This window comes from Bidens hawaiensis, unplaced genomic scaffold (genome assembly GCF_021521415.1).
Source record: "Bidens hawaiensis isolate Kalapana, Puna unplaced genomic scaffold, B.hawaiensis_p1.1 tig00033497_1, whole genome shotgun sequence".
Classification (NCBI taxonomy): domain Eukaryota; kingdom Viridiplantae; phylum Streptophyta; class Magnoliopsida; order Asterales; family Asteraceae; genus Bidens; species Bidens hawaiensis.
The window spans coordinates 49664-73431 of NW_027495739.1; positions in this window are offsets into that span (position 1 = coordinate 49664).

Consider the following 23768-nt stretch of genomic DNA (forward strand, 5'->3'; position numbering starts at 1 on the left):
ATGTATTTATAAATAAAAAGTCCAAAAAAGTTCATGTTAAAACTGATTTTTTAAATGTGAAGTCGAGCTTTATATTATTATTTTTACATGTAAAATGAAGAGTTTCACAGTTTCCCATTTTTTTTGAGTTCCCTCTTAATCCTCTCTCTCTCTCTCTCTCTATATATATATATATATATATATATATATATAAGCAAAACATCGGATACTAAGAGTTTAAACCAATGGTAGTCTACTAAAATTGAAAAGGTACTATAAAAATAAAATACATTATCTTAAATATAAAAAGCAGCTTCACCTTTTCAAAGCAACAAAACATCTCAAAAAATATGAAACCATTATTGGTTTTGGATAGCAGTGATTGTTAGATATTTTGATCATATTTTATTTTTCCTAAAAGATATTTATCTAAACTTGATGCCCATGAGTATGTAACACCGCATGACCAATAATGAAAATTACCGTTGTTGGATGGTTGTCGAAAATTTACTACATTTAAACATTTTGTTTTATTTTTATTTGAAATAAACCAATTTAATAAAAAAACATATGACAGTAAGATTATATAAAAATTAGTTTCTAAGCTCTTAAGCATGTTATTATTATTATTATTATTATTATTTGGAATATAATAGAAATTATAGTTATAGTCGGCAAGTAAACTATTTTAAAAATCATGAATGGTTTTAAAAATTAAAGTGTTAAATGTAGTTTTTAGTTTAAATTAAAAATACAATTAAGATACAAGATTTAAAGCATTCACCTCATAATCAGAAACTAGTATTTAGTACCCTCGCGTTGCGCGGGTATATGACGAAGAAAAATATTAGTAAACGTTTGAACATGTAAATGCTAGTCAAAACAGAAATGAAAAGAAGGAATGTACAATGAAACTATAAGAAAATTTTGTATTAACCATCAAAAGTAAGTACAGAATAAACAAAAATCATCAGTTGCACTTCCAAAATCAAATATCACTGAAAAGCAATTCAACTCTTGAAGCCTACAAAATGGAAATACACAAATAGTTTATTTAAAAAATAATAATATAAACCATATCATGTATGGGTAAAATCGTTTACACATGTCACTGTACCTGGGGAACTTTGATACGGCCTCAATGACATATTGGTTTTGGTCTGGTGCTGCAGTTGACTCAGCCTTGGTTATGTGTTTATGACTGGTTGCAGTTGAGCCGGCCTTGGTTCTACGTTTATGGCCTGACTTTCGGTTGTCGTTGGAGGATTATCGTTGAAATTTGTATCTCTTTCACGACAATTGTCCTGCCATTCTTCAAGGTTAAGTGCAACACCTTGGGAAAAAATGAAATTAATAAGTATAAATGTATTTAGGTTATTTATTAAAAATTAACTTTTTGTAATGTGTTTTGGGTAGACCAGCAACTCAACCCTTCCGTTTCCCACATATACCTGCTAGAAGTCTAAGCAGATTGTCCAGGTTGGGCACTTTTTAACTATTCTAAAGTTACTAAGGTGAATGGTACAAATAACATGCATGTACTGTTATCATCAAATAGATCTGCACAAATGATATTAATGGAACTATTTTAATCCATTGCAAATGTGCTCTAACTTCTCTATACATGAAACTTTAATTAATACAAAAATAAATAAGTATAAATCTCTTATGGCATAGGAGTAAAATATACTTTGATATTAAAAGATTTTTAACCTAATGACCCTACCAAATAATCTTTCTACACACATTTATTTTAGTGTTAAAGTTAATTAGCAACGATAAACGCAACTTTTAAACTAAGTCAAATCGAGAAAAATAAAGAGACCATGACTATTTAGAGAACAGTCACAACATGGATACATAGACTATGTGTAGTGGGGCGATATTGGGGGCAATATCGCTCCAATGTCGCCATGAACACCACCCCCTGGGGGGGGATGCTTGTCACCGGTTTTGCTTTAAAAATAATAATATTTTATTAATGTGTGTGTTATATATGCATGCATATATATATATATATATATATATATATATGATGTGATGGGGAAATATTGGGCTATAAACAACTACGCCCTAAAATGAAAACCGCTCCCCCTGTTGACGTGGCGTCACGTGTCAAAAATAACCCCTGAATGTAGCTGCTCCACTGCACATAGCCTTACCATAAACTTTGTAATTACCTTTTATTAGGAAAAGTCATTAACTATATTTTCTATCAAGTAATCTAAATTATATTACCTGAGCAAGAAGTTTATATCTTTGAGATTGGATAGAATCATTCTCTGTTTTGACAGTCTAAAACTATCTTTTGAGGGCAACATAGTATTTTTCCAACTGTTTAGTTTTGCATATAGTTATCCAAATTTGAAGCGAAATGGGAATTTGTCTTGGTCGCACTCCAAGTGTCTTGCAAGCCGCATTTTTTCTCTAGTTCAAGCTTATTTCCCAATTCAAAGTGTGTCAAGTGTAAGCAATGATCGATCATCCGATAAGTCATCTCTGGATAATGAATTACTTACTCCAAGTATCACATAAACAGGTGCATATGCAGTCCCTACAAATTTATACCATTTTTGTAATTTCAAACAAAGCACAAAGAAAGAAACTCAATTCACAAAACATACATATACTTGACCTGATCGAACGAACCTCCAGCCGATAAAGCTGTTAACAACCGTTGAACGAACCTCATGCTAGAAGCAAAGAAAAACACATAATCAAAAGGAAATTATTAGAGATAACTCAAAAACACCAAGCCGCCATTACAGTCTGTTTAAACACATTTTTTTATGACCAGTTTAATATAATGTAAGCATCAGTAAGACTTGCAAAAATCTGTACAATAATTTGTTCTACAGTTAGATAATTTGTTAATTAGGTATAGACGAAACGCAAGAAAATAATCCTGAGCTCCGTAACGGTTATAGCATAAATTGCTATTCCAGATACCAGTGCGACAACATAGCCTAACACAATGTTAAAAACAACAAATGCAAACCAATTATAACCACTAAAGCACAGCCAAGCTTCCATATAGTACAAATAAAGCTCCTAAGAAAGGAATAGTATAGTTGTAAGCTAAGCAATATGTTTCAGGTAAACAACCACCTGAACACCCAATAATAGCAATCAGTTTCAAATCATCATCATAGCACAAATAAATTAAATTAAAGCAGTCACAACTTTGAACACCAATCAAGCCATAGACACCCAAAACGCCACTCAAATGAGAATAGTCTCATCATTTTAACATGTGATCAAAAGAAAACCATTGTAGCCTTTCTAAATCCCAAATTGAAAGACATTAAATTCATCAAAAACAGTTCATGTGCACCGAAACATATTTGTTCAATTATTAACTGTATTGTTGACTTATTAACATTATCTAAATCAGATAATTAGCTAGTATATCATGGTAATGGAATTCATCATCAACAGAAAAATTATAAGGCTCTCCTAACAAATAATAATAATAATAATAATAATCTCCTTGTATAAGCATCATAGAACACCTTGTGAGCACAGTTAAAACAAATCAAAATGCATGCAATATCGTCATTCTACTTGACTACTTCCAAATAATTTACAAAGAGATAAGAGATTCAATTTAGGAAGAGTGTCTTTTCATTATTATAAAGTGAGTAGTGTGATGATTACCTTAAACTCTGGTGCTTGTTCTACTTCAGAATTAATTGATTGAAATTTTGGTAACGGTAATCGGCAACAAAGCAATTTCTGATTACGCAAACTACCGATCAGAAATTGGTAATGGAAAACTGACGCACCACCTACGAAGAGAAGCTGAGTTTCAGTCAGCAGGGATACTTCCAACCAACCACTGTAACGACTACACTGGATCAAACCATGCTGATTATATAAATGATTTTTTTGTATCTAAATGATTTGTTGCAAGATAGAGAACAAAAAGCTTTTCCCTGACCGTGAGTAACAGAGTTTCATTTAAGCCATGAAATAGCGGAAAAGGAGGGATGGAATAAACATGTTAAAGCAATTTGTATCTTTTCAAATTGGAAAGATTAGGAAGGAAAATAAATTGAAGCAAAAGAGGAGATACTAAAAGAAAAGATAAGAAGAGAAAATTTCCTTTTCTTTGCCTTTCTTTTCTTAAATGAACTCGAAAACACAGCATAAAAGATGCTAAGACAGGTGTTAACAGGTCTCATCACACGTGTGCAACAACTTGTACAACAAAAAGAACATAGGGTACAATACTGATAGAGCTTAAGAATATGTACAACAAAATAAGCAAAATGTACAATAAGTAATGCTTAAGAAAGTTGTGTTTTAATATATATATATATATAATTATTAATACTATTATTTTATATAAATCGTTAACTTTTAAAAAATAAAAGAATGTTACATTAAAATTTTAAAATATATACTGTAAAAGAATATCATTACTTGAGAAATTGTAAAAAACAATGGAAGCATTTCTATTAGTTAAAATTAAATATTTTATGAGTAAGAATTATGACGCTTTGATGTGATATAGGAATAAAATGATAAGTTATAGAATGTTTTAAACGATTTATTTTAATAAAATTAATTAAGAATTAAAGGTAAAAAGATAGGAGTGCCACTTGACAAAATATTAGGTCAATTAGGTGATATGTGGATGGAGGTTTCTCATGCATTTGATCCGAATTCGTGGTTTTAAGTTTCACCAAATCCAGATAACCCTTAAAGGGTTATAACATCTAATTAAATTAAAAACTAATATCACTAAATATTTGATATGAAAATCCTATAAATAGGGATATATACTAGAAGTTAATATCCGATTAAAAAAAGATATTATTTATAATTAATAAACAATTTTATAGTAAAAAAAATAAGCGTGCCATTGGTCTCACCAAACCCATATAGCTTTTAAACGGGTTATAACATCTCATTTATGGATAAGGTTAAAATACAAAGTACAATAAAAATGAGAAGGATAGGAAAAAATCTAATCAATTGATCTTATATTTGAATGGTGAAGATTAATTTAAGAATAAAAATTAATGAGAATAACATAAAAGTAATAACTCAATTTTGATGACTTTCTCCTTATACATGTAAGGCACATCTCAATTCCTCCGTCATTTTAAAATGTCTATAACTTTTTCATACGGTATTTTTTTCAAAAAAAAAATTCACCATAATACAAGTGTTTTTTTTATCTTTAATATGAATATCATATTTATAAAAAATAGTGGGTTTTTTATATTATGTAATTGTTTATTCATTGTGATTTTTAATTGGGTTTTTCTATACATTGTGTTATAAATTTTGGCCATTATGTTTTTCAATAGACACTCATATTAAAGATAAAAATTAAAAAAAAATTAAGTCATTGTGTCTTTTTGTTCGTCATTGTGTCTTTGTGTTTAACATTTGCCTTTCTACATATCATTGTGTAGTGCGTTCATGGTCTTTTGTTTGTGATTGGTATGTGCCATTTATCTAATTTGAGAAAAATCGTATAACGTTCAAGTCATTGTGTAATATGTAGTTTTCATTGTGTTTTACGTTTCAAGTCATTGTGTTATATGTTTACGTTTTAGGTCATTGTGTTATATGTCTTACGTTTTAGGTCATTGTGTTATATGTATTCATCATTGTATTTTACATTTCAGGTTATTGTGTAATATGTATTCATCATTGTGTTTTAGGTATTAAATTATTTATTGTTATTTTATCATTATATTTACATGTTATTATTACACAACGATGTTATTAGTATTTAAAAAAACACAAAGATGACTTGAAAAACACAATGACGAAAAAAACACAATAACAAGCAGAAAAACATAATGATGAAAAAAGACACAATTGTAAGCAAAAAACACAATGACGTAATTTTAGTTTTAATATTTATATAAAAAAATCATACTCATATTAAAGATAAAAAAATTTGTTAATATGGTGAATTTTTTTTTAAATATCATATAAAAAAATTATGGACGTTTTAAAATGATGGGAGAAGTAACATGTGATTTATATGTACAAAGAGAAAATATGTATTATTACTTTTATACCATTTATTCTTTGGTCCCCACTAATGTCAATTAATTATGGATTCCTAGACTTCTCATTTTTGTTGGCCTTTGTAGAATAACTTAACCCTCTCATTTATTTGTGAAATTCTTTAATCATCAAACCTTAAATATATTATTAACTTCTTTACAAAAACTAAAATCCATTAAAAAATATAAATATTAGAAACGAAAAACGCAAAAGAACCTCGTAATACGGGGGATAAAAGGTAGTCTTAAATATATACAAACGAAACTTTTAAAATCTCTCTGGTTGCTCTCTACTTTTTCTCAAGCCCACTAGATTGCTTTATTTGTAAATAGATGTTTCTCATGCATTTGACTCGAATTTCGGGTAACGGTCTCACCGAACTCATATAACCCTTAAATGAATTATAACATCTACTTAAATTAAAAATTAATATCACAAAATATTTGATATGAAAATCTTATAAATTAAGGATATACTAAAATTAATATCCGATATTTTTGAAAAAAAAATATTATTTATAATTATTAAACAATTTTAGAATTAAAAAAGTTAAGTTGGTTATGGCTCACCAAACTCAGATAACTTTTAAATTAGTATATAACATCTTATTTATTTGTGAAACCCTTTCATTATCAAATTCTAAATATATTATTAACTTATTTACAACTAGGTTAGGCACCCATGTACTACATGGGTTGAACAATATAAATTATATAAGTCATAATATGTATAAATAAAATACTAATGTATAAAAAGTTGCTTATTAAATTAACTATGTACAAACTTCAATTACAAACACAATTCACAAAGTTAAAATAAACAGCCTAGTTTTTCTTCTTGTAGCTTGCCTAGCTTTTGCTACTTACCAAAAGCTCCATTAAACTATTGAAGACCAATATCAACAGCTGCAACACATCATGCTTACCAGTATCAGTAGAACTTCATGCTTACCATTTAAAAGTTCATTAGAAGCAGCAGTGTTAATGTCATTCAACAAATAAGAACCAAATGACCCAAACCAACAAAATCCCACATTTGTGCGAGTAATGACCAAAATATAACTCTTAATTTGGCAAAGGACATATGACCCTATTAAGCGACATATCAATGTATACTTTTTTTATTTTCTCATATTTTTTTGGTTAAAGAGATACAAAAAAAAAGAGATTAATATAATGAATTAGATTCAAACCATTAGAGGTGGTGAATGTGTGGTTTGGATACACAGTTGACAGGAAATTTGAGCATGTTCAAACACCCACATTGTTCTTGAGGTCTAAACACATGCATTGAATCACAAATTCATCACAAAATGGTAATCATTTAATTATCGCATAATCAACTAATTATAATCGTAGCCGATAACACTCTGAAATCAATAAAAGCATATATAATCCAAATCAATTAAATTCCGTAATTGATATTTGAAGACATAGATTGATGCAATGATATACCATCAATAGAAAAGTGGTGTGGAAAAGCCATCAAGCTTTAGTATGTAATGAAAGTGTTATTTATGCTATGTGCTTTAGTAAAAAACAACTATCACAATAATAGGCCCATGATGAGTCACATAGTAGAATTTTTTCCTTTTTACGGGAAAACATGCACTCTTTATCGTACATCTACACTACTCTAAAGTAGCTATTATACTGCCAAATGTCACACATACAAACTGCATATGGCCTTCACATCCTAAAAACACAACCGATATATAACTTCCACACAAACAATTGTGGGAAAAAATAAAATGAGGTTTCATCAACATCTAGGTTTTTGAACACATCCATGATATGATAAAGCTAAACTGGTAGAAAAGGTTACAATTTTGATCAGTATTTAATAAAAGGGTTTTGTGAACATAGAAATTCACCTAATGAGCAATCAAACTGACCTTTGAGAAATCTTAGTAATTCAAACACGTCAAATGAATTTGTTACATTCCAAACACAGCCGCCAACAATTTTCTCAAAAAGTACATGAGCTGATCGGTTACTGTTGAGTCAAAGATTTGACATAAGAGAGATATATGGAAGATTGGAATCATCTCAACCTCATCAGAATTCGCTAAGTATGGATCCGGGCACACCTTAGACCACGAGCAAAGTTTTACTTAGCCGTGCATGATATTTTGTCTATCGGGCAAGGTTATCTTCTAGAATTCTTCTTTAGTGGATATCCGGGCAGGGTTTACAAATTGGTGTATTACCGGGCAATGTTCACTAGTTTATGCAAATCCGGGCAATGATCACTTTATCAAGCAAGTCTGTTCTTCATAGCCAAGTAAAGTTCACTCCCGAGTAAGCTTTTGGCTAACCAAGCTCATGAAGCCAAGTGATTGGAAGACCGGGCAAGGTATTCTTTAATAATACAGTGGTCCAATTAGGCTTAATGTCTTAATGAAATATATCTAAGTAACATCAGGCAAGGTTCAACTCAAGCAAGGAACAGTGCTGCCGAGCATACTTTGCTAATAAGCTATTCTCTAAAAGAGTTGAAGGGACCATTGAAGAACAAGGTTGCTCGTAAGGGTTTGTCGGGCAAAGTCAGGCAAAGTCAAGAAGATTGAAGTCTACCCGGTGAATATTTTACTTGGTAAAATACTCTTCAAGTAAAGTCTACCCGGAAACTGATCCCAGGCACACTTCTATGTTACCAAGTTCTGAAGGATGGCAGAGCATACAGCCTACTCGGAAAGTCAATATTGTTGCAAAGCCTACCTGGAAGACTTGCTTTACACTTAGAATAATTTTGAATATGTGATTTGAATATGTATTAACATTTGGGGTTTCTAGAAGGAATGACAGCTGTAAAGGAGGTGCCAGGCCTATAAATAGAATAATTTAGGGCACACCTCATGCGGAGCTAAGGACGGAAAAATGCAATCACACTTTTAGGATAAGAAAGAATATTTCTGAGTGTGACAGCCGTCCTATGAATCGTACGGATAAACTTTCCCTTCAAGAAACCCTAAATCGATTATCATTTGTATGATTAACATTATATGAATGGAAATCTTTTGAGTGAATCTTGTGTGTGTTAGTTACCTTTGATTATTGTTTAGCGACTACCATGTTTGTTATTGATTCCGCCTTTAACAAACGGTAATCTTTCTAAATATAGCAACCCGTCATTAACTCCCTTGTCAACACATTTATTTGTGTGAGTTATGACATGATTTGAGTAAGATCTACTTGAAATCGGGTACTTGACAAGTGGTATCAGAGCTTGTTGCTGCTATTTTGGAAAGATTCTTGTTTCTGGTTGAAGATTTGAAGAAAGATGGCGTAAGCATACCACTGTTCCATTGAAGAAGCAACGTCAGCTGCTCTGTTCTTCATTTTTCTTCCAGATCTACAATCTATTGGTGTTTTCTCTTCCTTATTTCAATTAAAGCTTGAATTTTTATTCCTAAATCTTGTTCTAATCGCATCAGACACATCAGATCTAAACAACCGATTCTCAGATCTGATTGCTTTTAAAACTCTGTTTTTACAAAATTAACTGATTTTGATTTTCAAAATGTCTGGTTACGAAGAACAAGAAGTGTCTACTAACAAGATTCCTAGACTGTATGGACAGGAAAATTTCACTAAATGGAAGGTATTGTTTGAAGCAGTCGTTTGCTATAATGATGTTGATATGTGGAACTCGATTAAGAATGGTCCTCAAGACACCACTCAGGGTGAAAATCCTACTGCAACGGCGGCTGTGCGTGAGAGAATGAGAAAAGTAGATGATAGAGCCTTAGCTATGATAAAGCTAGGTCTGTCATGGGGAATACTGACCAAGGTTTCACATCATACTACCGCAAAGGAAATGTATGATGCAATTATTGAGATGTTTGAGGGAAACACTGAGTTGAAGAACATCAAAAAACAAAGGCTCAAACAACAATTGGAAAGGTTTAAGTATAAGGATGGAGAGAGATTGAAATTAATTCTGGAAAGATTTCTGACAATTGTGAATGAGTTAAGAACAACTGACTATGTCATGACTGATTTTGATTTGAATACCAAGCTGCTCAACTCAATGCCAAAGGAATGGTACACTGCCTGTAAATTCATCCTTCAGAAGCACAACTTCAATGATTTGAAATTGGATGATGTAGTGTGCTTCCTTCAGGCTGCAGAGATTGAGATGATAGAGAATGAGATGATCAAAGAAGAAAGACCCTGTTTCAATGTTTCCAATGCTCTCATTGCACCAATGGGCAATTTGTCAACCAAAAACCAACAACATATTCCTATCATAGAAGAACCAGTTGAACATGGTGTTGACACACCAAATCCTTTTGTTGGAAGTAGCACAAGTAACCATGGTAACCAGCAAAGGTTCAATGTCCAGCTGATAGATGATACTGATTCTTCCTCTATGGCAATTGGGCAAGTTCCTTACACTGGTGGTGGAAATGGCCAAAGGAGTGAAACACAGGCCTTGTTTTCAATGTTTACAGAGTCATATAATGCTTTTGTTGCAAAGAATCTTATTCACACAAGTGTGGTACAAGATGACATTTAGCAGATAGATGCTGATGATTTGGAGGATATGGATTTGAAGTGGCAAGCAGCCATGTTGGCTCTTAGAAGCAAGAGGCTATACAACATGATTGGTAGGTCACTCCTATCAGGGCCTAATGAAAGAATTGGTTTTGATAAGTCAAAAGCCATTTGCTATAACTGTCAACAGCCTGGTCATTTTGCAAGAAAATGTAACATGCCAAGAAACTTTCAAATGAACCAGTTTCAAAACTAACCAAGAAATCAACAACCTCAATATTAACAGAATCATCAAAGAACCAACAATAACAACAACTTCAACAACAATCCCAACAACAACAACTTCAACAACTATTATCCCAACTTCAACAACTTCCAGCCTCAAATGAACAATCATAATCAAGGAGTGCCTCAGAATCAAGGTTTTCAAAGAAACAACAACCAAAACCTTCAAACTATTCCAAACAACACTGTCCCAATCAACCAAAACCAACCTAGAAATCAAGAAAATGTGGCTGTAACTACACATCATGAGGGTAACCTTGATTGGAGCAATCATGAAGAAGATATTGGTGATGACATCAAGAAAGCAAATGTGGCATTTATGGCCTTGATTGAGAAAGAAGCTGGATCATCATCTCAGGTACACTCTGCTCCTACTGTTGACTTAAATGAAATTATCAATGATTTGAAAACAAAATTAGGCAAGCTAGAAAGTGAGTGTTTTAAGAAACAAAGTATTATCAATGGGTATGAGGCAAGTGAACTGATAAGTGAAGAAAGAATGAAAAGTTTGGAAGAAGATTGTGTAATCAGTTTTAGAGCTCAGAAAAGGTTTACAACTGAGATAGAAGGGTTGAAGAAAATGTATGTTGAAGAAAAGGTGTAGAACACAAAACTGAATGTTGAGAATGAATTCTTGAAGAACTTGGTCTCCACTGGAAACATCTGGGGAATTCTAAACCAAGTAAAGGAAGAAGACAAATACAAAGCAGTACCACCACCATTCAACGACAACTTTATGCCAAAAGTTGATAAAGAGAAAAGAAATGCATATCTAAAACAACTCAAAGATGTTTTTCAAGATAAAGAAGAGCTTGTGGATTTGTATAAGAATGCTGAGGTGAATGAAGAAGGAGAATTTGTGGTAAAGAAAGATGTGAAAGAAGATAAGTCAATTGGAGTTCAAATCTATGAAGATGACTTTGATTTAGTTGATTTGAATCAAGATGATTTGAGTGATTTGAGTGATCAAATCACTGATGAGGAAATAAAAGCTGCTGAAAGAGGAAGAAAATACAAGAAACCAGAATCCATTGACAAACTTCCAATGTATCCACCTGTCACACCAAGAATGAAGAAACAGAATGAAAGAATGAAGAGAGAGCATGTGTCCTTTGACATATGTGAAAGGAAGAAGGTAAATTACAATGCTGTAAGACCTCCAAGAAAAGCAGTATTGGAAAAGATAAAGCAGAACAACAAGAAAAAGGTGAATGAAAATGTGGATGTTGAAAACTTTATCCCAATTTACCCTGTTTTCTCTAATCATGAGGTGCTTGATATTGGAGAAGTGAAAACCATGGAAGAATATGAGAAGAGGCAATCAAGACATAGAGAGAGTCAAGATGAAGAACCACTGAATATGCAAAAAATTGTGTTTGTAAAGAACAAGACTGAAAGACAAGACATCAAGATTGAGGAATTTGTTCATTTCTCAACAGATTTTGATAGTCTAAGACCTCAGAAGACACTTGGTGTTAAAGCACCTAAACCAAGTGAAAGATTCAAGAAAGAAAAAGAACATGAAAAATACAAAGGAAAAGTTTGGTGCAAGAAGTGTGATGAGTATGGTCATCACACAGACTCTTGTAATGAAAGACTCAAATTCAAGCCTTTTCATGTCCCTAATGAAACAAAGTATGGACAAGACTTTGTTGTGTATAAGAAAAAGTATGATGAATACCTGGGAAAGGGAAAGGTTTGTGAGAAGGAAGATTTGAATAAAGAAAGCCAGAAGCCATCAGTAAATGCCAAGAAACATGTGGGTGAACAAGCTCAAAGGAGTAAATCTCCTGTAAAGCATGAGAGAAATGTCAAAAAGAATTTTCAGCCCTTGAGAATTATTCCTAAAAGGAATACACAGTCAGTCAAGTCTGATAGCTCTCAAGGATCACCAAACAGTGAGAAGACAAGAATCAGAGGTATCTTTCCTAGAAAGAAACCAACTGAACTTACTGGTGATGAGAAGTTTCTGATGAAACATGGTTATGAGCCTAAAGGATTCTTATGGAAACCTAAGGTTGAGACTAAGAGGGACACAATTACTGATGTAAGAGATTACTCTGAAAAGAAAGATTATGTGGTGAAAGAGTATGGCACTGCATAAGAACAATGTCTAAGCTCAATCTTATTTGTCAAAACCCCAAGAGAGTGTGGATATTAAATAGACAATTCAGACAATATAGAAGTAACTCATGAAGATCCTGAACCAACAACACTCACTTCCCAAGCTGCCACTGAAACTGAAACTGAAGTTGATGAGTTGCATGCTGAAATAGCTTGCACTTCATCACTCAACTGATCAAATTCTTTCTTTTGTGCAGGAACAATCCACTCCTCTGAATGACATATGGTACATGGATAGTGGTTGTTCTAGGCACATGACTTGTGAAAAAAGATCACTTGTCAATTATGAAGAAAAGTTTGAAGGTCCTGTAGCTTTTGGGAGTGATGAAAATAGTGGAAAGATTATTAGGAAAGGAATCTTAACAAATGGAAAAGTTTCATTTGATAATGTATTTCATGTTGAGGGTCTACAGTATAATCTACTGAGCATATCACAAATGTGTGATAAGGGGTACAAAGTCAGTTTTGATGATTCACATTGTTACATCCTAAAACCTGAGTTTGTCATCCCACCTGAAATGATTATGATGATGGCACCAAGAAATGGCAATCTATATGAATTGAATATGAAAGAAGCTGTTTCAAGGGGAGGTGCATGTTTTGTGTCCAAAGCCACTGAAAATGAGTCAAAATTGTGGCATAGGAAATTGTGTCATGTGAACTTGAAGAACATGAATAGACTTGTCAAAGGTGAACATGTAATTGGCTTACCTACAAGAGAATTCAAATTGGAAGATCATTGTAGTTCATGCCAGAAAGGCAAACAGCACAAATCCTCTCATAAGACAAAGCTCATCAATTCAATTGATCAAGTACTTGAATTACTTCACATGGATCTCTTTGGTCCTGTAAGTGTGCCAAGTATAGGAAAGAAAAGATATTGTCTTGTGATCATTGATGACTATTCAAGATATACTTGGGTTTATTTCCTGAGTACTGTTGGTACATGTATGTCAGTAGTTCATAGTCTAACGTTTGTAATCGAGTCTGTAATGTAATTATGTTTTTGATTATGTTTATGTTTATGTAACGAGCGAAGTTGTCAACAAGTTCGCTTAGGCGAACTTGTTGAACAAGCGAAGTTGTTAACAAGTTCGCTCAGGCGAACTTGTTGAACAAGCGAAGTTATGGACAACTTCGCCTGAGGCGAAGTTGTCGTGTTTATATATACTGTTCACCGTAACAGTTGTAGACAGTTCGTGAGGTTGGTTAGGGTTCGTTTCAGTTGATTAGTTCGAGAGTTACGTGTTTACAAGTCAGAGTCTGTAATAGTGACCTCGTGTCACGTGTTCGGGTTATCAATATAACGTGTTTCGGTTATTGCTCGTGTGTTTGTTTTATACGTATTCTACGCTCGTATCTACCTACGCAGGGATTCCGCACCTGCGCAGATAGCGACATCCCGTGTACGATCCGTCCGGGAACCTACAATTGGTATCAGAGCTATAGGCTCGATTGTGAGGTTCGGGATTTCACGCGGGTGTAGAAAACGTCTCGTTTGACCTATTCACGGGACGAGTTTTTGTTCGTATTGAGTTCTAATCACTATATACAGTCATTTTCAAGCCTTTACAACGACCGGAAACTGCAGAATCGTCGACAACAGATCTGAATATTTTCAGTGTTCATCGGGCGAAGTTACTGTTCTTCAGGCGAAGTTGCCGTCACTGAAAGTAGGGTTTCGGCGAAGATATAAGGTTAAGCGAAGTTATTCACAACTTCGCCTGCCTCATAAGTTCGCCTAAGCGAAGTTATCCTCAACTTCGCTTACCTGCTAAGTTCACCTAAGCGAAGTTATCCTCAACTTCGCTTACCTGATAAGTTCGCTTACCATAAGCGAAGTTATTCTCAACTTCGCCGAGTCACACGAATTTAAGAATTTTTCCAGCGAAGTTAACACTTAAGCGAAGTTATTCTTAACTTCGCCTTTAGTACTGTTTGGACAAATTTTTGAATTTTTCGGGTTTTTGAGAAGATGTCGCAAATTAACATCTCTGATTTGGTGAAAATGGAAGTCGAAGCGGGGTCAGCCACTAAGGCCCCAAGGCTGTTAAAAGGAACCGACTTTGTTGCATGGAAGGATCGGTTTATTCAGTATATTAAATACCAGGATGCAAAGATGTGGGTGTGCATCCAGGATGGATATATTCCACCGACCATGGAATACGAAGGTCGGGATGTGATAAAGAAGTACAGCAAGATGGAGGAAGAGGAGAAGAAGATGTACGAAGCCGAAAGCAAGGCTCACGCAGCTATCACTATGGCTCTTCCACAGGAGATCCTTCATACTTTCAGAAAGTATACATCGGCTCGAGAGCTTTGGGATGCTCTTGAAAATAGATTCGAAGGGAACGTGGGTATTCGTGCCTCGAAGATTAAACTGTTGAAGACTCAGTTCTCTGTCTTCAAATATTTGAAGAACGAATCTCTGGATGATATTATCACTCGATATTATCATCTAATGACAGAGCTAAACAACTATTCGATTGCTTACAGAGAAGAGGAGATAGTTGAAAAGCTTCTCGATGCTCTCCCACCGAAGTGGGAAATGTACACAGTTCTGATGAGGGAAGACAGAGACTTTCCTAATTATGATTTGGAGACAGCAGTAAACAAGCTCAGAACCTTTGAGCTTAATATGGTACGTAAAGAGACACCAACAGATCAGATTCAAGACCCTGGTATGTATGGTGCCAAACTTAACTCAGGCTCAAGTTCGAAGCCTGAATCTGCTGCTTACTACTCCAAAGGAGAGTCAGGTTCTAACTCTTCTCATGAAGGAAACGTTTCAGTAAACATGAACGGTGATGTTTGCTTTGTTGCTGGAGGTTCAAGTGCTTCGAAACCTCAAACATCCAACAGTAGTTTCTCTCCCAGTGCCTCAAGCAATAACTATTCCAAGATGCCAATGAGTGTCAAATCTGCTGAAGAGCAGTTTGCAGTCTATGCATCTTTTATTGCTTCATATGAGAACTACATACAAGGGAAGATTGTGGACCCTGCTGTTTTGGATGAGGATTATGACCAGATCGATGCTGATGATCTGGAGGAGATGGATTTGCAATGGCAAATGGCCATGATAGTGAGGCGAGTCAAGCGTTTCATGAATAAGACGGGGAGAAAGTTTGTTGGTGGTAGGCCCGGATTCGACAAGTCTAAAGTGAGGTGCTATAACTGTCAACAGTATGGGCACTTTGCTAAAGAATGCAGAAACGAGAGAGTTGAACGGGGTCAAGGCCGGTCTGCACAGCCTACTGGGATTAGTAAAGAAGTCAATGCCATGTTGTCTAGAGAAGCCGGTGAATACAACTGGAACCTGCATGCGAATGAAACTGGTGAGCAGGCAAATATGGCTAAGGTAGAAAATGAAGATTGTGAGAAGATGACTGGAGAGGAGAAAGCTACTGGTAAGGAGAAAGCTTTCATGGCAGATAACGATGGTCAACCCTCCGAGGTAAGTTCTAAACCTGTTTGTACAAAATGTGAGAATTTGTCTGAGCAACTTGCTATCATAACTGATCAGTATGTTCGTTTAGATGCTGAATTTAAAACTCTTAAAGAAGATCATCATTTTACTAAGGCAAGAGAAAACAGTTACAAAGTTAAAATAAAAGCATGTGAAAAAGATGTCAAAAGCTTAAAAACTAAACTTGCTGAAAAAATTGATGTAATTGACCTAAGTTATGAGGTTTTAGAAGAAAAGACTAAACTTATTGCTGAACGAGAAAAGCAGATTGCTGACCACCAGGTGAAAGTGGTGGAACTGAACCGAAAACTCGAGCAGTTTCGAAATTCCTCAGCTATTCTAGATCACCTCGTTAGTGATCAAGGTACCTCTGCAAAGAGGGGAGGAATTGGTTATCACGAGGTGCCACCACCGTATAACCACAATTACACTTTTAACCCTAGTGTACAGAAATCTGCTGATTTTGAAGTTCCTCAGACAGTTCCTATCAAGGTTACAAGTAAAGAACCAAGTGTTACTAGTGTTAGTAGTGGCGAAACGAGTTCGCCTGTTTCAAGTGTAAATATTTCTGTTACGAGTCCGGTCTCATCGGATTCGGATAAGTTGTCCGAATCTGGTAAGACAAAAGAGAAGGTAGTGTTACCCACTGGTGGAGATAAAGATAAAACTTCTAAAAAGAGTACTCCACTCAACCCGTACGTCCCACCTTATGTGAGACGAACGGCTGGTAACACTGCCTCTACATCCAAAACAACATTTGAAAAGAAAATGGAGTATAGGTGTTGTTTTCGGTGTAATAAGGTAGGACATCTTGTTGCAGATTGTCCTCTGACGCCGAAATTCAGAGGCGTGAGGCCTATTAAAACTGAGCATAAGTCTACTGGTAATTTTAATGCTGTTAAAAATGAAAACCCGTTAAAGTTTCGAAACGTTACTAATTCAGGTTTTCACAGAAACAAACCTCAGTTTTACAATACTAATCACCAAACCGTAAGATATAATACTTTCAATACACATAGGTTTGGAAGGCCTCACATTCAATCTCCAATGAGATTTCCTACTAGGACTGACAGGAATTATTCAAATGCTAACCTCGGAAGGCAGAAGTACGGGATGTATAGATCCAAGACCAATTGGTCTTGGGTCCCTAGATTCTAATCATTTGAAAAGTTTAGTGCAGGAACAGTTGAACAGGGCTTCCAATAATCTTTGGGTTGTGGACAGCGGCTGTTCCCGGCACGTGACTGGTAACAAGAATTTGTTACAAGATTTAAAACCTGTTCAAGAAGCGATAGTCAGTTTTGCCAGTGAGAGTGGAGGCAAAATAACAGGAAGGGGTATGGTAACTAACGGGAAGATGACGTTAGAAAATGTGAACTAATTGAGCTGAATGGGATGATCAATCCCGAGTAACCATGTTTTTGTGATTATTTAAAAAAAAAAAAAAAAAAAAAAAAACATCACTATTGCTTAAAATTAGTCGGTTACCTCAGTTTGATGGACATATCCTCGGATATGTTTTGGTCCTCGTTTCTACTTAGAGAATGAGGGTCGCCATTAACCAGATGACTGAAAGTGACCGGGGAGGTTATGATGTGTTTTCTTTCTATCGCTGAAAATTAGTCGGTCATACATAGTTAGAAGGACACATACTTGTATGTGGTCGGTCCAGTTGATCCATTGGATCTTCAGGATTGCCGTTTACCTGAAGACTTTGACGTGATCGGGGTGACTGAAGTCAAAATTTTTTTAGGGAAATGAAATTACTTTTCAAGTCTAATACTTCGTAAGAAGTTATTTGCTATGTTTAACAGAAAATTGATCCAACCTTGGAAAATGATATATATACTAACTTTGTGTGCTTAACTGGTGAAGTTATTAGGCTTAAAAGGCTTTAGGACAATCATTGTATGTCATGATAACTTTTTATGGTGCGTAAAAGTAGATGTGATACAAATTAAAGTTTACTTGATTTTATGTGGAAACTCCTTAAGAGTTTTGCGTGTCTTCATGGATATCTTTCCGAATGATAGGCAGAAAAGTGATTACCCAGTCATACACGAGCCCGTAAGTGTTCTGATTCCCGTGAAGAAAGCGTTTCAAGACACTGCAGTGATCCAGATTCGGGACTTGCAGTTATTTATTACTCTGAAGTCTTAAGTTCGGTTAAAAAAAAAAAAAAAAATAGTACTTATGAAGTTATTGTAACATTAGAGAGTTCAAGATATCGAGACTTCTCATTCATGGAGTAAGAATACGGGATCCAGACATAGAATACTTACAAGTTAATCAGACACTATGGGTCGAAGTCAATTCGGGGTGACTTGGGGAAAGCCAAATACGCTTTGAGGATAGATAGGAGGCATCAATATTTCTGAGTTGTTGCCCACTTAAATTTTAAGGATTAATTGAACCTAACTCGTATCACAGAAACGATGAAAACCATCTTAAGTATATTACCTGCTTACAACCTATCTCTATATGTCATAATACAGCTAAACACGGATCTATATAACAGTCACGTAGTTAGTATGATTCCTGTTAGGATCTTTTCTAAAACGTGGTGTCCCTGACTAGACTGAAATTTGATCCCTTATTTGTTAAATTTTTATAAGTTTTTCCTATTTTTGTAGTTGTATTAATTTTTAACTGGTTACTAAGAATTGATCATGTCGGGAAAGTTATAGATGCCTTGGAGGTGTTCTTGGCATCTCAGGGGGGAGATGAGCTGTAGGGGAGATGAGTTGAGGACAAAACGGAGAGAAGATCATGACGATGATCCCAATGCACCGGAAAGTGCAGGTGGTGAGCTGCCAAGAACTTCTATAGCTCTTGGTACTTCCACAGCTGAGGGGGAGTCTACAAGCGCAGCTGGTGATGATGTGGTAGATATTGATGATGATGATGATGTTGATGATGTAATCGACGCGTTGAAAGAGCTAGATGATGATGATGATTTTATGCTTGAAGAAGATGTGCTGCCGAGTGATGAGATTGAGAAGATCGGTGAGCAAATTATTGTTGAAAATGTGATAGAAGAAGGGGAGATAGTAGATGAAGATATTGAACACGAGATTCCAGAGGTTGAGATGCCCGATATGGGTGATGAGACAGTTGTGGAAGATACTGAATGGGAAGAGCAGCCGAATTGGAAGGAAGGTTGTGCTCAATGGTTCGTAAAGACGAAGAAACCGGCGGTCCCTAAAATGTTCAAAAAGAGTTACAATATTAAGGGATACGCTGAAGCAAAGAAAGGTATTATCTGCTGGATATATGATGAGCAGCTGCGGCTCTTCGTGATCAAAAGATATGACGGGATTCAGTACTTCAGGAGAACTTTGAGATCATTAAATGCACTGCCTGAATGTGAGGTTAAAGACTTAGCCAGATTGGGGTTGATAAATCGAAGTGACAATAACATGGCTAGAGTCATCGGAAAGATCGTATGGAAAGAGAGCATTAAGGAGAAGAAGTTTGAGCTGCTGAAACCACAAAAGGGGAAACTTGTCGAAGACAAGGATAGAGGTTTGAGAGCTGATGGAAAGCCTTGGATGGTTATGAAGTATAAACCGATCCGGTGCCTTAAAGAAGTACCGATGAAGCTTATGCCCAAGGACGTTCTCAAAGACCTAAAATGGTGGTTCGTGGATTGTGAAACAGCGGAGGCGGTAATGGAAGATGAGGATGAACAAGAAGTGCTTAGGGTTTACGACCCGATGCATCTTGTTAATTTATCGCAAGCTGATCTGAAGATGCTCAACGAAAAGAAGATCTTCTACATTCCTGCTTGGAAGGATCAAGCAAGGAAATATCAAAGGGTGGTGTCGGTATGTGTTAGAGAAGGAGCGCACGCGTAAAGATACAAGATTACAAGACTCAAGCTTTGAAGATCAAGATATGAAGCTACTGCCAAGGGGGAGTCTGTTGGTACATGTATGTCAGTAGTTCATAGTCTAACGTTTGTAATCGAGTCTGTAATGTAATTATGTTTTTGATTATGTTTATGTTTATGTAACGAGCGAAGTTGTCAACAAGTTCGCTTAGGCGAACTTGTTGAACAAGCGAAGTTGTTAACAAGTTCGCTCAGGCGAACTTGTTGAACAAGCGAAGTTATGGACAACTTCGCCTGAGGCGAAGTTGTCGTGTTTATATATACTGTTCACCGTAACAGTTGTAGACAGTTCGTGAGGTTGGTTAGGGTTCGTTTCAGTTGATTAGTTCGAGAGTTACGTGTTTACAAGTCAGAGTCTGTAATAGTGACCTCGTGTCACGTGTTCGGGTTATCAATATAACGTGTTTCGGTTATTGCTCGTGTGTTTGTTTTATACGTATTCTACGCTCGTATCTACCTACGCAGGGATTCCGCACCTGCGCAGATAGCGACATCCCGTGTACGATCCGTCCGGGAACCTACAAGTACCAAGGATGAGACTGCAGATTTGATCAAGGGATGTGAACAATGATTGAAAACAAACTGAGTAAGAAGGTTAAAGTGATGAGAAGTGACAATGGTACTGAGTTCAAAAATGGAGTTATGCAAGAATTTTGTGCAGAAAAGGGTATACTTCAAAAATTCTCAGCTCTTAGAACTCCTGAACAAAATGGTGTTGCAGAAAGAAGGAATAGAACTTTGATTGAAGCTGCAAGAACCATGTTAGCAGATGCTAATCTACCAGTTACATTCTGGGCTGAAACCATAAATACAGCTTGCTATGTTCAGAACAAGGTACTTGTCAACAAAAGGCATAACAAAACTCCATATGAGATTTTCTTCAACAGAAAGCCTTATATCAAGTTTTTCAAACCTTTGGATGCAAATGTTTTCTTCTAAACACTAGAGATTACTTGAACAAGTTTCAGACAAAATCCCTAGATTGTTTCTTTGTTGGATATTCTACACATTCAAAAGCGTACAGAGTATATATTAAAGACCATTTGAGTGTGATTGAATCATCTGACATCATCTTTAATGAGAGTCAATTCAACACAGTTGATGGTGCAGCATGGCTGTTTGATCATGAGAAGTTGATAAGGTCTTTCAAGATTTATCCTGAAGACTTTGATAACTCATTCTACAAGACCAGTGTAATTGCAGAGAAAAAAAAGAAAACATTTGACTTGAAAGAATTTTGGAAGAAGGTTTCCAGTAAAGAAGAGTATACATTTGTAAAAGTTCCCTCAAGTGATGTTGTTGAACAAGTTCAAGACAACAATCAGGAGAACAATCAAAATCCAGAACAAGATCATGTAGATTTGAATCAAGATAATAGAGAACCAAACAATGATCTAGTTCAGGATGAGGGAATCTCAGGCAACCAGCAAAACAATGAAGAAGCTGTATCTACAGCATGGTTTCAAATCCGTTTCAAAGACTGAACTTAGAAAAAAATGGTGCATCTACTTCGGGACAAAATAATGAAGAAGCACCAGAATTTCATGATGCAGAAACTGATTTGATCATTGAAGAACCAGATCTCAATGAATCAAATCTTGACACAAATGTGTCTGCAGATATGATTATTCAAACTTCTTATGTAGAAAAGAATCATCCTTCTGAAAACATCATTGGAGATTTACATGAAAGAGTCACAAGAAGTCATTCTGAAATTGCAAACATCTGTCTTTACTCCTGCTTTCTATCCCAAATAGATCCAAAGAACATTGCTCAAGCACTAAAAGACAATAGTTGGGTGGAAGCAATGCAGGAGGAACTGGCACAGTTCAGAGATTTACATGTGTGGGATCTTGTTGATAGGCCAATAGACGGATATGCAGTTGGAACTAAATGGGTTTTTAGAAACAAAATTGATGAGAGGGGTTTGGTGATTAAGAATAAAGCTAGGCTTGTGGCACTGGGATGTCTCCAAGAAGAAGGAATAGACTTTGAGGAAGTCTTTGCAACAGTTGCAAGACTTGAAGCTATCAAGATTTTTCTTGCATATGCTGCCTCAAAGAACATTAAGGTGTTCCAGCTTGATGTTAAGTCTGCATTCCTAAATGGAAAGATTGATGAATAGGTGTATGTTGCTCAACCTCCAGGCTTTGAGAATCCTTTGTATCCAAACAGGGTGTATAAGTTGAATAAAGCCCTATATGGATTGCATCAAGCTCCTAGAGCTTGGTATGATGAGCTGTCAAGTCATCTTCTTGAAAATGGTTTTCAAAGAGGATCCATTGACAAAACACTCTTCTATAAAAGAAAAGGATCAGATTTGCTTTTGTTACAAGTTTATGTGGATGACATCATCTTTGGTTCTACAAATGAACAAATGTGTATGGAGTTTGAAGGGGTAATGAAATCCAAATACAGCATGAGCTCTATGGGAGAAATGAACTTCTTTCTTGGACTGCAAGTTCAACATAAAGCTGAAGGGATTTTCATTTACCAAACCAAATATGTGTAGGACATCCTTGAATAAGTTCAATTGTCATGAGTACAAAACTGCTTCAACTCCAATGGACACAAAAGAGAAGATGATTGCTGATGAAAAGGGGGAGCCTGTAGATGAACATGAATACAGAGCAAAAATTGGATCCCTGATGTACCTTACTGCAACAAGACCAGATATTATGTTTGTTGTATGTGTGTGTGCAAGATTTCAATCAAATCCAAAAGTCTCCCATATGAATGATGTGAAGAGAATTTTTAGATATTTGAAGGGAAGACCAGACTTGGGAATTTGGTATCCAAAGAATAAATCTTTTGATCTGATTGCCTACACAGACAGTGATTATGATGGCCGTAACATGAGTAGAAAGTCAACCTCAGGAGGATGTCAATTTTTGGGTGAAAGGCTAGTGTCATGGCAATGCAAAAAGCAGACTACTGTCTCAATCTCCGCTGCAGAAGCTGAATACATTGCTACATCTGCATGCTGTACACAAGTTCTATGGATTCAAAACCAGATGCTGGACTATGGTTTGAATTTTCTGAATACCCCTATTCTTATTGATAATACTGATGCATATTTTACTGTTAAGAATCCAGTTCAACATTCTAAGACTAAGCACATTGAAATCAGACATCACTTCATAAGAGATTGTAGTGAAAAAGGTTTGATTGAAATGCAAAGAGTTCATACAAGTTATAATTTGGCAGACCTATTCACCAAACCACTTGATAGAACCAGGTTCAACTTTCTTTTGAAAGCCTTGGGAATGATCAACTCTGATGAGATCTGATTAAGGATATGTGCCTAGTTGTGTACCTCTATGTGCTAACTGATTATATTGTTAGAGGTTGCACTTAATGAATGTTAAGTGAATATGCTTGATTATGTTACTTGATTATGTTACTTGATATGTTGACTGATATGTGCTTTAACTGTTTTTGAGTGCAAAAGTTTCATATGATTAAAGTTTATGCATACTTATCAGTTGAT